General features: G+C 30.4%; 1 long non-coding RNA gene across 1 annotated transcript; it reads right to left on the bottom strand.

Annotated features, from left to right (window-relative positions):
- Positions 1–2,279: 2,279 nt before the first annotated feature.
- LOC106693265 (uncharacterized) lies at positions 2,280–15,540 on the bottom strand. Its single transcript, XR_008404427.1, has 7 exons — positions 14,907–15,540; positions 13,112–14,063; positions 10,479–10,573; positions 7,695–7,983; positions 6,575–6,750; positions 2,953–3,086; positions 2,280–2,731 (listed from the first exon to the last, which is right to left on the bottom strand). It is a non-coding gene; the product is annotated as an uncharacterized LOC106693265 (long non-coding RNA).
- Between the last annotated feature and the right edge of the window lie 3,552 nt (positions 15,541–19,092).

The following is a 19,092-nucleotide window of genomic DNA, read 5'->3' as shown; positions in this document are numbered from 1 at the left end:
TGGAAAATATAAATAAAGTAAGACATGCTCAAATGTTCAATAAAATTGATATTATCTCTGAAACAAAAAATTAGATTTAATTTATTCTTGAGACCTTTTTCATGGAAAATTATACGATCTTTTAAATATATCCACAAACAATTACTAAACTCGCTATAAAAAAATATAAAAATATTCAAAAACATTTGTATCTTTAATATAATGGCCAATGTTTCGAAAAATTTCGATTTGACATTATTTCTTCAGAGAAACTTTTTTGTGAAGAAAAAAATTTCCTATAAAAAACGTACTCACATTACTATAATTCATGGTTACAAAGTTTGCAGATCGCAAAAAAGTGAAATTATGATATAAAATCGTCATTATCTCAAGGACTATTAATTTTTCATAATTTTTTCAGAAGACCGTTTTTGAAAAGAACCAAATTTCCTATCAAAATTAGTACCTGAATCATTTTTTTTCCGACTTTGAATTTTCATTTCATTTGGCGAGCCTAAGATGTCTGCCTAAAATTTTTGTCTTCTGCACATATTTTTTTTAACCTTATAAACGATATTTTCGCTATAATTAATTTGAATTAAAAAAAAGCGGATTTTTGGCCCACCCTAATATACATGCATACATATATATATATATATATATACAGGCATCTCTCTGAAAAAGTCAGAATAGCATCCTAGCACTTTTAAACGTCGAAATCTGATAAAAACTCAATTTTTGAAAATCAGGGTGAAACCAATACCTTCCCGAATTTTTCGAAAATCTTCGATTTTCGTAGCGGGAAGTTAGAAAATAAAAATAATGATAATTCAATTCCAAATTAACTTATTTTGTTAGTATTACTGTATTGTTAATGTTTACTGGCTGATAAGTATTTTTGAATTTTTAACCGTACCCGGTCTCGAACCCACGACCGTCATGTTATGAAGCACCTCCACTGTCCACTAGGCTGACCTATCTCATTCAATGTACAACGATTCGTGACATCTTTTGAAACTTAGGGTTGTAAAAAATAATATATTATTTGAATCCAATCTTGATTTGGTTATTAAATTTTTTTTTTAAATAATGAATAAAAATAATTGTAGTTATAAATTACAAGCAAATTTAACAATTACATTAATCTTAATTATCAATTGAAAAAAAGCAATTATATTGATTTTCATTATCAATTTAGCAAGGATTTATTAATTTAACTTTCCAATCAATTCGCCAAAAAAAATTTTAATTAAATTCATTTAATTATTTTTTGTAAAAAAAAAAAGATTTAAATTAATTATTAATTCAACCAAAATTATAAATTAAATATATTTTATAAATCGATAAAAAAAATAATCGTTTTAACTACGATCGTCAAAATGTTAAATTATCTACATTTTCTACAAAATATATTATCCGTAATTAAATGCATTATCTCTAATTACAAACTTCAATTAAATCCGATTGAAGCTTGATTGGATTTTAATCGTATTCAATCGGATCAATCGGAGTTTTCAATCATGGACATTGAATACATTATTACCAAAATTATTTTTAATGTGTAATCATGCATGATCATGCATTCTGATTTTTTCTCGGGCTCATCAAAAAAACCCATACGGGAATCTAGCCTAGATTCCACGTGAATTCCCACATGATGTTTTCGGATAGATTTCTACATGGTTTTCTATATATTATTCAAGCATAGATCCCGATATAGACTCACATAAGTTCCTAAGGGAATCCACACCACGCCAACTCCACATGGGAATCGTATGGAACCTCGGGTGGATTTTTAGTTCGATTTCCCATGGTGATCTGCGCCATGTCTAAAGTGGAATCTAGGTACCCATAGTAGAGTATTTAAAAAAAATCGACTTTTTTTTCTCAAAGAACATTAAAAATTCGACAGAATATCATCACACAAAGACTCTGTTAGAAGATGAGCCCTTACTATTAATATTTAAAGGTGGCGCTTCTCGATTTTCTATTTCTCATATAAATAACATAGGACAAAATTGTTTTCAACTTTAGAACGTTGTAACTTGATTACGAATCACTGAATAAGATTGATGATGCCATATTTTTTAGGAAATCCAATGCTCTATAAAAAAGGTATGAACAAAGGTTTTGTAAATCGAGCCGTTTCGAAGACATCAAGCCTCAAAGTTGGATTCATTAAAAATTTTCGGATTATTTATTTTTAAACGTGATAAAATTAATCTATATCACTTCAATACCCAATATTGTTAACTTGATAATGAATATCTCTAAATATTAAATAAAATAATGATCAGAAACTTATATAATTGTTAATAATTAATTATTATTCCATTGATTATTAGGGAAAGTTACTAGTACATCACAGATATATGGCAAAAAATCATCAAAAATTTTTATATAATAGATATGGATGATCTATTGCAATTTATGATGATTTTTTGGCATGTATGTAGTGACTTGCAGATGAATCTTGTGGCATCGTTTTTAATACCGATATTACATGATGTATAAGATACTATTAAATAGTTCTAGATTCTTGATAAGGATCCAGTTGGAAAGAAACGTGGTTAAATAGGAATATACATACATGTATGAGATCTCCATCGCATAGGCCGGGTGGCCATCTTCAATCTCCTTACCGATAACGGCGCCGGACTTTGACGAACAAACTATTCCTTCTGATAAGCTCGGTACCAAGTGACTTGGAATTGAATGTAAAAGTTCTGTTTTGTCATCACACAGGAATCGCCTGAAATATGATAATATTTGGAGCTAAATAATTTAAATCCACGGAGACCTAAATTTTGAATTATATTGAGACCAATTTAAAAAAAAAAGAATTTTCAGTTATAAAATCTACTGCCGAATAAATTTACATGCGTTTATTACGAAGTAAGATTTAGGATTCAAAAAATTAGATCAAATAGGATCTGAATTATTGAAGCTTGAGTACTTCTAAATATAACTTACGGAACAGTATAAATAAATAAATCATAGAGTAGATCTTCAAACTGCTGTTCATTATTTTTTACCCAACGAGTGATATTTCTTAATTCTCACATTGCTGAGTACATTTGTATCCATTCTCGTCGATCAGTTTCAACCTAAAATACATATTAATACTCTCAATAAATTTTTGTCAATAGAATCAATAGTTTTCCTCCGCAAAATGACTAGTGCCATTGAAAAAATAAATCATCAACAAAAAGAAAATTTCAGCTAATTGGTTAACTACTTCTCACTTGTACGGCGATGAACTTTTACCAGATTTTTGCATTTCTATTTTTAACTTTCTAAAAAATTAATTGCTGCTAACCTTTCAAATTTTAATTTTGAATTCATGGAGGTCCTAATAATGCTTACAGCATTTTCACTTGAATTTTTGTAAAATCGTATGGATTTCCATAAGAATCTACAAGAAATAGTATAGAATTGTATGTATTTTTATTCAACTAATGCGTGCTATTCACGTTTTATCATGCTTAAAATCCGAACCCTAAATGGCCGTTTACTGACAAGTGAAAAATTATTTTCCAAAACGCAATAAAGATGTCTACTATCCCGGCCATTGTGACGTAATGAAAATAAACGTTACCATCTTTTGGGCTCTAACTGAATATCGGGTAATTACAACTCCCTGTCATTACCCATTGAGCAGCCAAGATTATAATGCCAAATGTTCTTAAAGTGGAGTTAAAACCTTAACATTAAATTTGAATTCCCGTTAAATTAAATCAACATCCCTATAATTTTGTCATTTCTTAATATTATAAGTTTTTTTTTCACCATGTCATTAAACAACTACATTTAGTCTTCGAATTTTTGGCTATTAATAAAACATAAATAGCGCACATGAGATGAACGAAATTATGGGCGCAATATGTAGGTTAAATCATAATGTCAGCGCGATCTGGTTAGCACAAGTCGTAGGTGCGCAGGCACGAGCGAAGCGACTGCATACTGCACACCGAAGACGAGTGCTAACACATCATGGATGACAGATTATGAGTAACTTACCCTTCTAGTTACGCCAATAACTAAGATAATAATCCGTGAAAGAAACCATGGGTATCTAGATTCTCATATGGCAAATCCTCATAGGAAATTGCAGGTACCCGAATTTCCCTGTGGAAAACCTCGATAGGAAACAGTGGGTACCTTAATTCCTATTCAGGAACTAGGACCTATGGATTATTTTATGGGTAATTCATATAGGAATCTAGGTTTCTACGTGAGCAATTCCTATAGAATCAGAGTTTCTGGATTTCTATGCTCATCTATTGATAAGCAGAAATGAATAAAAGAACAGATTATTATTCTACTGGCAGGATAATTTTTGATAAATAATTGATTAATCAGTGTTCCTTATATCAGTTCTTGTAGAGAATTAATGATTTATTAATCAACTCAAGGAGGATTATTTCTATAAAGAAATCACAAAAGATTCTAATAAAACACTAGATTAGGAATTATACAATGACATTAACTTTAAAAAAATTTATTAAAACATTTACACTTTTTATGGTATTTGTTTTAGTAACGTGAAGTTTTTTCATAATTTTCCTAATTCCTAATCCATACAAGATTCCCACATAGATTTTTATTTGGTGCAGATTCCCATGGGAAATCTTCGTAAAAATCCACATGTAACTCCATACTAGATTCTTATATGAATTTTGCATGGTGTGAATTTCCATAGGAACATATGTGAGCATCTATACTGAGATCTATGCTGGGTTCCTACAAAAAACCACATGGGAATCCATCTGGAAATACTATGTGGGAACCCACATAGGAATATAGGCTGGATTCCCATATGAATTTTTTTGATAGTGGAAGCTATGTACGGTCTTTATAATAATTTCAGGCTAGAGTTGCTGCAAAATTGCTAGAGATATTAGGTTTATTTTTCTCCGAATCATTCCAAGCTCAAACGCAGGACCGATTGCAAACCCAACGGTCCTTATTTAAATTTAATGAGCTACAAACTAACAATTGTATCACTAGGTAAAATTCTATCGGGCATTAAGTGGGCGGCATTAAATTCCTTATTCACTGTTAAAAATACAGACTTGATGAAGACTTTTAAAATACTGATTCACGGAAGACTACCTTAAAAATACTGCTAGGGTAATTAAAACCGATTAATTCTGATTGAATCTGATAGGCAAAGATTGGAGACTATTAAATTCAATCAAATTCTAATAAACTTCTAACTGAAATTATTCGGTTTCAATCGGAGTTTTTAATCAGACAATGTATGGACTTCTATTCGAATTAATTTCAATTCATATCGAATTCAATGAATTACAATGAGTTTCTATAAAACTCTATTAGATCTGTTGTAATTGGATGGATTCGTATAGGATTTTCATAGATTTCACTAGAGACACACTAGATTCTATGAACTCTATATATAGCTATGGTTCCCTATTTCAGAAATGTAGGAAGTACCGAACAATAATACTCATGAATTTCAATAAGAATCCATATTTTTTTTTATAAATTCCTTTTGGCTTCCATAAATTTCTGCTATTTTTCAGTAGACCTTCGTGTTAAAATGACCTATAAAAATCTAGCTAGAAATCAATTGGGATTTCTATGGTGTATTTGGCCATAGATTCTTATGGATTCCTATAGGATCCCATAACGTTCCATCTGGATTTCTATTGAGGGTTATTGAAAAAGAAAATTTCCCATTGATTCCTATAAGACTGCCTACTTTTCTCTGTAGATTATCCAATAAATTCAAAAGAATCAATAAGTTCAATGACTTTCAGTCGATCAATCTCGATTCCTACATTGACTTTTTACAGAGCGTACACGGAAAAAAAAATATTGTTCTTCGAATGATCTAAAGTATAGCAACTCGTAGATTGTTACCACAATGATGCGTATACTTATGGTAAATATATCGTATCGTTCCTGTAACTATTCATTAGATAGTTATGAGTCCTATTCGACTTTCTGTAATCATCATCTCACACGCCACCGTCTAACCTAAATAAACATTCATTTTGGCGCCTATTTTCGAATATAAGAATTCGAGTTCATTTTTTTTTTAATTTGTTAACTATCTGTAACCTTACTGATTATTTACCTAATGATCAATCTAATAAAACTGCTATATATTTCAATTGTGAAAATTATGTAAAAATCAATTTATATCAATTTAATCAATTAAATGTATATTATATTTATATATATATATATATATATATATATATATATATATATATGTATATATATATCCTCAAAAATCAAAAGATATATTTATATTTATATTTTAAATTTAATTAGACAGCAAATGATAAATCAGTTTTATTAATTATTTTATTTAATCAAAATTATTTATTAATCATTTATTTATTAATGATAAAGATTTTAAAACGTGTGTCAGATAGGGCTCAAAACGATACGGTATAGATCTCAGAGCTATCTACCGTATTATTGACAGAACGATACAGTAGATCGTTGCAGTAACAATCTAGTAGATAACTATTACGTATTGTTACTGTAACTATACAGTATACTTCTCAGAACAATATTTTTTACTCCGTGTAGTTTATTTACATAAAGAAAATTTATTTACATTCATTAATACGACTCCAGACAATAAGACTTCAACATGTGGATTTGAATTGGTAGCCTTTGAATATGAATTTATCGTTCTAATCACTTTTGTCGCTCGTTCTAAAAATTTTTGATCTCGTTCATATTCATAATTCATAACGTGATACATCAATAATAACTTAGGATGAATTGTATCTGCAAGTAAGTATTATTAATGAAAAAAATTGACATGCAAACAAAATTAGTCTGTTATAAAATGATAGTTAACAGATCTTTAAGAAAATTTAAACGTTCATGTTTATTTAATACATTTTTATTTGTTATGAAAATAAACTACCATTTGCTTTGACAAAAAAAAAATAATTTAGATCTATGTAGATTGGCTACTGCGTAGATCTATGAAAATCTTAAATTTGGAATAGATCTTAAATTTCTGATATCATTGGAAAATCTTCAAAAAGTTTAGACTTGTGATCTCAGAAGATCGCCGATGATCTCGAATCTTTTATGATTTTAGATCTATGGTGGTCTAAAATATCTCTATTGATCTCAGGAGATCTTGAAAGATTTCGCAATGAGATCAATAGAGATCTAGTTAGATTTATACAGATCAGTAAGCAATAAACATTAATTTGTCTTTTTAAGTCTACAGAGGTCGCTAGATCTCTCCAGTAGTTTCCGTGAATTTCCACTAATTGTCGTAGATCTCTTACTGATAGAATATCCCCGGCAACTACGAGATCCATCTTGATCTCAGTATATCTGTTAGTAGTAACGGGGATCTAATTTTTGGGAAAATCAAATTTTCGTAAACCTATTGAAGATCAACGTAAAACTAAAGTTCGGTACAGATGTTTAGAGGTTTCCGATGATTTCGGTAGGTCATAAATGATTTTAGACTTATGGCAGTTTTTAAAGATCGTCGACGATCTCAAATCTTCGTTAATTTGAGATCTATGGTGCTAAAAAGATTTTTACTGATCTCAGCAAGTCTTTGAATATTTTAGAAAGACATCAATAGAGATCTGATTAAATTTATGCAGATTGATCAGTACTAATCATCAATTTTTATCGAATTTCTATAACAAGTAACATTTTATTAGATCTGCGACGGTAAAAATAATTAATAGCAAACTTACATTTCTAATCATATAAACTTTAATATTATCGCGTAGAATCTCTGGATAATATACTGAAGTATCTGGACCATAAACCAAAATTTCGCCTTCGTCCTTCAATGTATAGAATCAAATAAAATATCAAAACTCAATGGGAACTCCTTCAGCTACTGAACTTAAAATTATATTAAATTAATTATTAGAAAGTGTACTTACAGCCTGGGACTTGACGATATCAGTGATACTGATTAACGATAACACAACAAAGAACTTCATCATTCAACTCACGACGAATTCAAAAATTTATTGTCTAAACAATGAAGGATAAAAGTTTAATAAATATAATGTAGGTGCCCAGATGAATTGGGTTCGTTAAGTTAGTGACTTTAATTGACTGGCTGTCAGTTATTTGTTTTTTTTTTTTTTAACTTCCCGCTAAGAAAATCGACGATTTTCAAAAATTTCGGGAAGTTATTGTTTTCACCCCGATTTTTGAAAATCGAGTTTTCATCAGATGTCGACGTTTTGAGGTCCTAGGAAGCTATTCTGACTATTTTCAGAATGATGTCCGAGTGTGTGTGTGTGTGTGTGTGTGTGTGTGTGTGTGTGTGGGTGTGTGTGTGTGTGTGTGTGTGTGTGTGTGTGTGTGTGTGTGTGTGTAAACTCTTTGTAACTTTTTAACTAATAAATCGATTTGGATGGTTGAGGTGGCAATCGAAAGAGTTTGTTGGCCGTCAACTTTCCTAAAAATTTCAGATCATTTGATCGAATAGACTCGAAAATATTTGCGAATTACGAAAAAAAAAAAATTTTTTTTTAGTTTTTTATTGATTTCTCAGAAGCGACTCATACGATCGACTTCAAAATCTAATCAGCTCTAGTACTCAATAAAACGAGTCGATTGTCACCTCAAACATCAAAATCAGATAATTCGTTCGAGAGATATCGCGGGAGAAAGAAATGGTGGATAATGGTTTTTTCCAAATATTTTCGAAATGACTGACCCGATTAATTCCAAATTTTTTTTTTTAGTATTTTGAAAGTATTTCAAAAACGACTTGATGAATCAATTCAAAAATCTGATCAGTTATAGAACTCAATAAAACATGTCGATTGTTGCCTTGAACGTCTTAATCGGTTTATTCGTTCGAGAGATATCGTTTGAAAAAAAATCGTAAAAAACGTTTTCTTTCGAAAACAAAGGCATACAAAAGTATTTTCGAGCTCGAAGAGAAAATGTATCTACAACAATTTTCTGAGCTCAAGGAGCTCGAAATAGGCGGGAAGTTTTGGGGCTGGCCCGCAGGGTCAACCGACAGACCGATTTTATTTTACATTTCAAATTGATTCAACTTACATGAGAACGTGAAATCTACTATAGAACAATCTTTCAGTTAATAATTTGTATTAAGAAACGGATAGAAATAAACTGTTAAGGTTTAAAAAAAAATAACAATAAATGTACATAGATCGCTATAATTTTTAATTTTTTTAATAAAAATAAGTGAAATATTTACAAAATATTGTTAAAATATCAATAGTGATACTGCAGTCAACAGCGAATTAAATCCCTCTCTTCTTCGGTCCATATGATCGAATAATCACAAATCAACAGGAAATTCAACGGCTGATAAGCTCTTTCGATTGTGGCAAGAACGATCTAAATCGATCGATTGACTAAAAAGGTATAGAAAATTTACACACACACACACACAGATACCCATACAAACACTCGGATATCATTCGAAAAATACCCAAAATAGCTGCCTATATGACATCGAAAAGTCGACAACTGATGGAAAGTCGATTTTCGCTAATCGGCGTAAAAATTCCCAAATTTTTCAAGGATCATCGACTATAGTATGGATATATCATAGCGAGAAGTTGAAAAAATTGAGTACTTATTTTACGGAAATACTAAGAGAATTCCTACTACACGGAGAAAAAATTAAAGGAACTGTTCCTAGTACGTTTATGAAATATCATCCCATACCGTTATGGTAATGATTACTTGGGATTATAGGATATAGACCCATACTTTTTGGGAAGGTTTCCATAAATATAGTAACAATTCCTATCATTATGGTAACAGTTCCCATATCGCATATGGAAGAATCATGGTAATGATTACCATACTCATAGGAATAGTTCCCATAAGCAAATAGGAACCAATCCTATAACCACATTGTAACAGTTCCTATAATATTATGGTAACCATTCCCATAATATTATGGTAACTATTCCCATAATATTATGGTAACCATTCCCATAATATTATAGTAACCATTACCATACGTACATAGTAACGATTACCATAATTGCATAGGAACTATTCCGATACCGTATGGGAATTATATCCATAATTATAGGAATGGTTACCATAATATATGTGGGTGCCGTTCCTATAATCAACATTTCAAAAAAACCAGTTACCATGCAGTATGGGAACCATTCCCATAATATATTGTAACTGTTACTATAATTTTCTCTCCGTGTACACGGAAAGAAAATTCCACTAAAATTTACGAAATTAACATCGTAATCGTGGACTAGACTTTCATTGGCGTAAATTTTTAAATGTCGTATTTCAAAATTTACTATAGTCTTTATAAAAATTCTGATGTAGATTTTATTCTTCACTATTTAACATCGTAATTTTAACAAAGACTATATTAAATTTTGAAATGACATTTAAAAATTGACGCCAATAAAAGTCTAGTCCACGATTACGATGTTAACATCGTAGATTTTAGTGAAATTTTCTTTCCGTGTAGAAAATTATGTACTTTTAAAAAATTAATTTACTTTCTTTTTTTAGTATCAACCCTCAGCAAAGTTACGACTTGTTGTGAGGTACTTAATGTAACTCATCTTGGCTGCAAGATAACTGCATAACTTATCTGGACAAGAATATAATAATCGTTCATAAAAACATTAAATCGGATAAATAGAAATGATTGTGATGTATAATGTAAGGAAGACATTCAAGATGCGAACATAATAAATTTGCGAAAAATGGTTTCAAAGTATATTGACATTCAACAATACCAATCAACAAATGAATTGCTAATAAAAATTTATTTGAATTCCAGTAAGCGTGAATGAGCTCGTATATGTTTGTGTGCGCAGAGAATACATATTTAGATTAAAGCATATGTGTTTGCATACAAATTTATTGTGTGTATATGTGTGTCTTTGGACGTATGAAGGCATGAATAGCGAATTTTAAACTCAATTTTGTAATATCAATATGATTTTCACGTGAAAAAATGTAGCTCAGCTTAATAATTTTTAAAAAGAAAAACTCAATTTAATTACAAATAGCGATCTATTCTTCGAAACAAGAAAAATGATTATTCTTATACTCTTACGTCAGATTTTGATGAAATGAAATAGCTTTTGAACCGCAACATCCAAGCCAACTTCCCTGTCAAAAAATAAGTCCAAATTTCGTTTTTAAAAGTAAGTTTTGAACTCAGTTAACCTTTATTTCACAATTTTGCTCATATCACTTCCTTAATTAAACAACGTTCCTAGTAATATCAAAGAACTTATACTTCTTGCCCACATACTTTTTGCAAGTACCCTTTTTTCATTCTTTTTAAACTCATGATAACTATACACTTTGAATCTTTTTAGTTAGATTTTGTTCGATAACCGATGAAACACAAGCTGAGTTGATTAGAGTCATTATATTTATGTTATCCAAAAAGGACAATTACTAAGATCAAAGTGACTACAGAAGCGTATATTGCTTTTATCATCGGACAGCGCTTGAATCAACAGATCGAGAAAATTGGACTCGTAAGGTAAATGTCCCTATACCGGAACAAGACCCAATACCGGAACGATTTGATAATCATTATATTATATTTCAACTCGTACGCGATGAAACTAAATAAAACTTTCTTTATTTGAAACCTTAATCTTTCAGTTAAAAAATAAGATATAAAATAGATTTTAGAAAATAATTAAAATATAAAAAAAAAAAATGTAAATTAGAGCAATAGTCTCGGATTCATGACTTTTTCATGTCTCTTAATGGTTTTGCTAAGAAATCAGTCAATGGTCTTAAGCTTATAGAAAATGCATAGAATTACTTTTCAATAATTTTTTTTTTGTATATGCATCTTAAATGACATAAAATTCAAGAAAACATATTAAAAATATGAAAAAAATAGTATTATTATATTAATTTGACTGTTCGTCTATTGGTACACCAAAATGAACCCGTGCCCAGTACCGGAACAGCCAATCATATTAATGTTATCGATAGACATTAACAGTGAGTTTTATTGACTGGCTAAATCGAGTACAACATTAATTATTACTGGAGCCCTAATATTTAATGCAGTATGTATAATTGTTATGCGAAATATATTAAGTATAGATAAACTCTAATTTAAATCATACAAAATTAATTTTTGTTTTTACTTTTTTCTTTCAATTATTTTTCTAGTATAACGTCAAATGATTTATTTTGTTTCTATTCTTTAGTTCAAAATATTTATTTTCATTAAATATTCAATCATTTTAAAATTTTAAATACATTTTACATTATGGGTGTGATATAGCAGACATCAGACAAATCCAAAATTATTAATAAATCGAGTAAATAATTAATAATATAAAATTTTAAAAAATGCAAATTCAAAAAATTTTGAAATTAATAGTGCTTTTTTTGTAAATATTATTTTTTTAATTATTTATCTTATTTATTTATAATTTTAAAGTTCTCTGACGCTTGCTACATTCATACTCATTTTACATTAATATAATTTAATAATTATTAATATTTTCACCATGAATAAATGCAAAAAATAACTTATTTTATTTACTGTTCCGGTATTAGGACAACCGAATTCCCGTATTGGGACACGGCTATTTCAGCGTTCCGGTATTGGGTCTTTTGGGTGTCATACAAAAAAAATTTTTTTTTATATTAAATTTAAGAAAAATGAACTAATTTGATTATTTTTGAATTGGTAAATGTCTATTCTATATGATATAATAAATTATTTTGGTTTATAATTTATTTGAATATTTTTAAAACGATAAAAATCAGTCATATACCCTTCATCGTTCCAGTATTGGGACATTTACCTTATACGTGAGAAACAAGCAAGCTTTCCAGAATGTGATTTTACACACAGAGAAAAAAACAGTAACCATTGCTGCCCTGGCACATGGCACTCCAGAGTGAAATTCACTCTGGAGAAAAATTTTGAAAATATTATTAAAAAAAAAAACAACTAAATTAAATCAAAGTAAAAACGCACACGCACACACTCGAACACGTGGACACATACTCACACATTCGCACACACACTCACGAACATCTGAACACATGTACGCACATATTTGCACACACGTACACACACACACCCGAACACACGCACACACGTGAAAAAAATATATATGTAAAAAAAGATATTTACAAATTAACACGATATCTGTGCACGTCGTTTCTTCACATGATGGAACAAAGCCCAGACATCTCGTGGCTTTTGGAAACTGGCTGCATCACTCGCAATCGTCTCCGCTGAAGATCTGGCTTCACTTGCTTGGGAACAGTGATCAGTTCTACTTCCTTCTCGGCAACGACTGGTTGAGGCATCCGAACCATCTTCTTCTTGGGCACCATTTTTGTCTTTATGTTGACACTAATGGTCGTTTTAACTCGTTGAACGTTCACTGGACGAAAGTTTAAATTACCGTCCAGTCCACATGTTGGCAAAGAAGTGTTGGATGGAGTCACTTCGCTGGATTCTTCAATTTCAGGTTTTTTGTATTGAGCATCATGCTCAACATCAAAAATATCGGCGCACCGTTTGAATCCAGTTGCAGATTGTGGGCTTGACGACACTAAACACTTCACATCACTCATGATGATTCAATTATGAAAATTTGGAGTTTGAAATTTCAGTTATACCCAGAGACAACTTGGCTAGAGTTTGAAACTCAATGATGTTGAAATTTTAAGGACCGACGTGTAAATGCACTGCAATATTTCAGGGAGGGGATTTTGGATCCAATGGGACATTTGCACCGTACCATCAGTAATTAGATCTTTATGGTAAGGGTCAATGGCTACTTTACATCGTTCATTACTTTCCCATTTAGACTTATTTTAATATTAATCCTAAGGATTTGTGCGGATAAGGTAAGGGAATATCCGGCGACATAATTATACCTGTGTATGTCTGCTGCTTTCTCTAGGATAAAATACATTTTATTTAGGTACGGGTATAGAATATTTCGAGTAATGACATTTTTAAAGCATTAAATATTTGATACATTGTTTATACGATATTACCTATTGACCAAAATACATGTATACTTATACACAGCACCCTTATAAATAACTTGAGTACTTTACTTGTCTGGCGTCTATAATGAATAATTGGTAACAAAGTTAGCATTAAAACGTCTATGAAAATCCATTTTGTGAGAAAACGATTTTATAGTATTTTGTATGACAAATGGGCTGATGAAATTCCATGAAAATGGCTTTTTAACTTCCCGCTAAGAAAATCGACGATTTTCAAAAATTTCGGGAAGTTATTGTTTTCACCCCGATTTTCGAAAATCGAGTTTTCATCAGATATCGACGTTTTGAGGTCCTAGGAAGCTATTCTGACTATTTTCAGAATGATGTCCGAGTGTGTGTATGTATGTGTGTATGTGTGTGTGTGTGTGTGTGTGTGTGTGTGTGTGTGTGTGTAAACTCTTTGTAACTTTTGAACTAATAAATCGATTTGGATGGTTGAGGTGGCAATCGAAAGAGCTTGTTGGCCATCAACTTTCCTGAAAATTTCAGATTATTTGATGGAATAGACTCGAAAATATTTGCGAATTACGAAAAAAAAAAAAATTTTTTTTTTGTTTTTTATTGATTTCTCAAAAACGACTTATACGATCTACTTCAAAATCTAATCAGCTTTAGTGCTCAATAAAACGCGTCGATTGCCACCTCAAACATCAAAATCGGATAATTCGTTCGAGAGTTATCGCGGGAGAAAGAAATGGTGAAAAACGGTTTTTTCTAAATATTTTCGAAACGACTGACGCGATCGATTTCAAATTTTAATCAGCTCAAGAATTCAATAAAACGCGTTGATTGCTACCTCAAACGTCAAAATCGATTAATTAGTTCGAAAGATATCGGCGTGGAAAAGTTAAAAAAATAACATTTTATGTTATTTTTTCCGGATAAATCATAATATAACCTACCAAAATGTGTCTGAAATTATAACAACTCATCCTTCTTATGGTTTCTTTCGATCATATAATGTCATCGAACTTGGTTATTAGTTTAAATCATATTATCAACAAAAAAATCGATAAAATGTAGTTTTTAATATTTTTCTCGGATATTTCATATTTTGTTGTTTCTTACATGAGTCAAAATTTATTTAAATCTTGATTTTGATCCCCGACATTGATTTTTGCCTCAATACACTTATTTTACTAAACGTAATCAGGAACTAAATTTTAAAAACCGCTTCATTGATGATTTTCGATTCTTAAATTTTCAAACTTCAGCATAACAGGTAACTTGTTAGAGCTTGAAAAGATCGTAAAAAAACAATTGCATGTGATAGCATTTTCGAACTCGAAGAGCTCGAAAATATATCTACACTAATGTTTTCGAGCTCTTTGAGGTCGAAAACAGCGGGAAGTTTTGGGGCTGGCCCGCAGGGTCAACCGACGCGCAGATTTTTTTTTTCTTTATTCGACGACTTTTTAGTAAAAGCTGTCAATTCGTGATTGATTGAATTTTATCGAGTACTTGAAGTTTACAGGGATCACTGGTATAGAGAATGTTTTCGCTCCCGATTTTTAATCTATATTACAATGTGGGCAACATATCTAATACTGCTGTAGGCGTAGACTATTAAAACTACATTAACTTATTAACAGACGATTCAAAAAATGATATGATTCATTACGCGCCATTGAATTTTTTTATTATATTAGTCATTAAAAGTGAAATAAAAATGTTTATGTGCTCAAAAAATAAATATATGGCACATATAAGTTGAGAATTCTAGGAAAAAATAAACGGTCTATCGGTTGACCCTGCACGCCAGCTCCAAAACTTCCCGTTATTTTCGAGCTCCTTGAGCTGAAAAATATAGCTGTGAATCCATTTTCGAGCTCTTCGAGCTCGAAAATACTTTTGTATGCCGTTGTTTTCGAAAAAAACGTTTTTTATTATTGTTTTCTGTAATGATATCTCGAACGAATTGACGTTTTGAGACGGTTTAGTAAGTAATCGACGCGTCTCATGTAAGAAACAATAAAATATGAAATATCCGAGAAGAATATTAAAAACTACGTTATTTCGATTATTTTGTTGATAATATGATTTAAGCTAAAAACCAAGTTCGATGACATTGTATCATCGAAAAAAAACATAAAAAGGATGAGTTGGTATGATTTCAGACAAATTTTAGTACGTTATATATGATTTATCCGGAAAAAATAAGATAAAATGTTGTTTTTTTAATTTTTCAATGCCATTATCTTTTGAATTAATTAATCAATTTTGATGTTTACGGTGGCAATCGGCGCGTTTTATCAAATTCTAAAGCTGATTAAAGTTTGAAATCGATCGAGATAGTCGTTTCGAAAATAATTGGAAAAAACCGTTTTTCACCATTTCTTTCTCCAACGATAACTCGCGAACGAATATACCGATTTTGATGTTTGAGGTGGCAATCGACGCGTTTTATTGAGTACTAGAGCTAATAAGATTTTAAAGTCGATCGTTTGAGTCGTTTCTGAGAAATCATTAAAAAACTAAAAAAAAAATTTTATTTTTTTCTTAATTCGCAAATATTTTCGAGTCTACTTGATCAAATGATCGAAACTTTTCAGAAAAGTTGATGGCCAACAAGCTCTTTTGATCGCCGCCTTAACCATCCATTCGATTCATTAGTTAAAAAGTAACAAAGAGTTCACGTACACACACACACACACACACACACACACACACACACACACACACACACACACACACACACACACACACACACACACACACACACACACACACACACACACACACACACACACACACAATACAAACACATATACATATATACATACACTCGGACATCATTCTTAAAATAGTCGGAATAGCTTTCTAGGAGCACAAAACGTCGACATCTGATGAACTCGATTTTCGAAAATCGAGGTGAAACCAATAGCTTTCCGATTTTTTGAAAATTCACAATTTTCTTAGCGGGCAGTAAAAAATAAATTTAATTCGCTCTCTGCTCAAATAACGATACTCTGTAATAAATAGAATAATTAATAGCTGTTAGTGAAATGAATACTTGGGATTAGGATACATTTATACAAAAAAAATTAAATAATTGGAGGAATGAAAAAATGGAACCAAAAACTGGCTCGACTGAATAAATGTGTGAATGAAAATTACAGATACGAAAGGCCAATATATCAAAATTTTATCGTATTGTTTTATTAAGTAATAATCAAAATTTATATCATCTAGAATGTTACTTATTGTTATCATATTATACATCAAACTTACATAATAAATAGTAAAAAAAAGCATTTGTTTCTTATATTCTAATATCCAGTCTTTTATTCTCAATTCATAACTTTAAAATATTTAATAAAAACAATGTTCATGTTTTACAAGTACACTGAACAAATTTATTCAATTTACATTTACATTTTTTTTTTCATGTTCTGTACTTTACTCTAAATTTTTCATACATGAAATATCTGTAATGTGAGCGATAAACAAAACTTGCCAATATATAATCCCAAAGTGTGTGGGGGTAGAAAAAAACTTTATTTTTCATTGAATGAGATTAAAGAACGATCAACTGACGCACCAATGCCCATTTATTTTCACATTTTTCAGGCTGAAATCATGTTCATGCAACATAAATTACTTGTAATCTTTTTAGTCTTTCGAGTTTTAATGCATGTTTCTTAGAATACTTAGCAAACAGAGAATGAGCGGTTTCATTTTTATATAGTTTTGGATGGAAATGCTTCCAGAAATAGTAGAACCATGCTTTGTTTCAGTTTAGCATGTTTTACAATAAAAAATGAAAAAACCTATATTTCTCTAGATTTGTCATTTATAATATTTTGAAATTATGCCGACCAATGAGACGGCTTCAATGGCAATTGAAAACTTTATTCAAATTTTGAGGTGATTGAATTTTGATCTGAGAAGCAACCAAAAATAATTAGTATTTAAGCACGTGATATATTGTGCTGTGTATATTGCTAGTCCCGTCTCATTTATTTATTCATTCTCTCATTTATTTATTATCTATATATTTATTAATTGTCATTTGTGTGTATTGATTCATTTATAACTTAAATTATTTATTTATTAAAACCTTCCGTGATTATTCATTTATTTATCGAAATAATGGATCGCAACAACTCACGTCACCTAAGAGATGGTCAGCAAGAGTGAATAGACGAAAATTATATATTAATATTATGTCAAGAAACTAATAAGGTCGTTTTGTAATGCTACTCTGAAACACAAATGCATTGAAATGCAAAAGATTGAAGGCTCACTTAAACTTCTACGTAATGAAATTGCCCTCCATGACCGAGAGAAAAAAAATTGTAGTATATTTGGAACTAGTAGTGCGGCAAATTTATATAGATTTATTTAAAGCAGTAATTTAATAATAAATGAATGGAAATGACTTTATTAAATTGAATAGTAATCAAAGTAGCTGTTTTAAGTTTAATTATAAATTATTTATCACGCAGATGAATTTCGGGAAAAGTCGACTCTGCCAGGTGATCTGGCATCATAGTTGAAAACTTAGATGCTTGTAGGCTCTTGGAATTGAGAAACAGGTGTTTTGAAAATAATACAATAAAAAAAGAGTTTATTATTCTGAGCGGATTCTGACACCGCTCCAAAATGTCAATGTTGTTAATTCAAATGAAGTTAATTTTGGTGCTCTATTATTAGTAACACTAATATTATTACCTGTTAATAAACATGTCTACCTGAAGAACCTGGAAAATTTGAATTTCACCCTTTAACGTAACCAAGAATAACACGAGATATTATATTGTGTGTGCTGTGAGTTTCGAATCCCATGAAATTTATTTATTTTTTATCGTTTATTTATTTATTTATAAATTATTACTTTTATTTATTTTATTTTAAATTTATTTAAAAATCAAGCCAGAACATCCCACACCAAAACGGTTGATTTGGTGTGGAATGTCCCGTATATATATTTACTTCTTTTATACTGTTCAAATCAAAATTAATGAATAAATTTTAATGAAAATAATCTTAGAATTTGACCTTCACACTCAAAGACCTAACATCAGCAGTGGTAACAACCCATCGAGCCGTCTTGACGGTTCAAAAGCAGGTTAATCGAATCGCACC

Source organism: Microplitis demolitor, chromosome 10 (genome assembly GCF_026212275.2).
Source record: "Microplitis demolitor isolate Queensland-Clemson2020A chromosome 10, iyMicDemo2.1a, whole genome shotgun sequence".
Classification (NCBI taxonomy): domain Eukaryota; kingdom Metazoa; phylum Arthropoda; class Insecta; order Hymenoptera; family Braconidae; genus Microplitis; species Microplitis demolitor.
The sequence above is the reverse complement of the archived record's forward strand: the minus strand, read 5'-3'. Positions and strand labels throughout refer to the sequence as shown.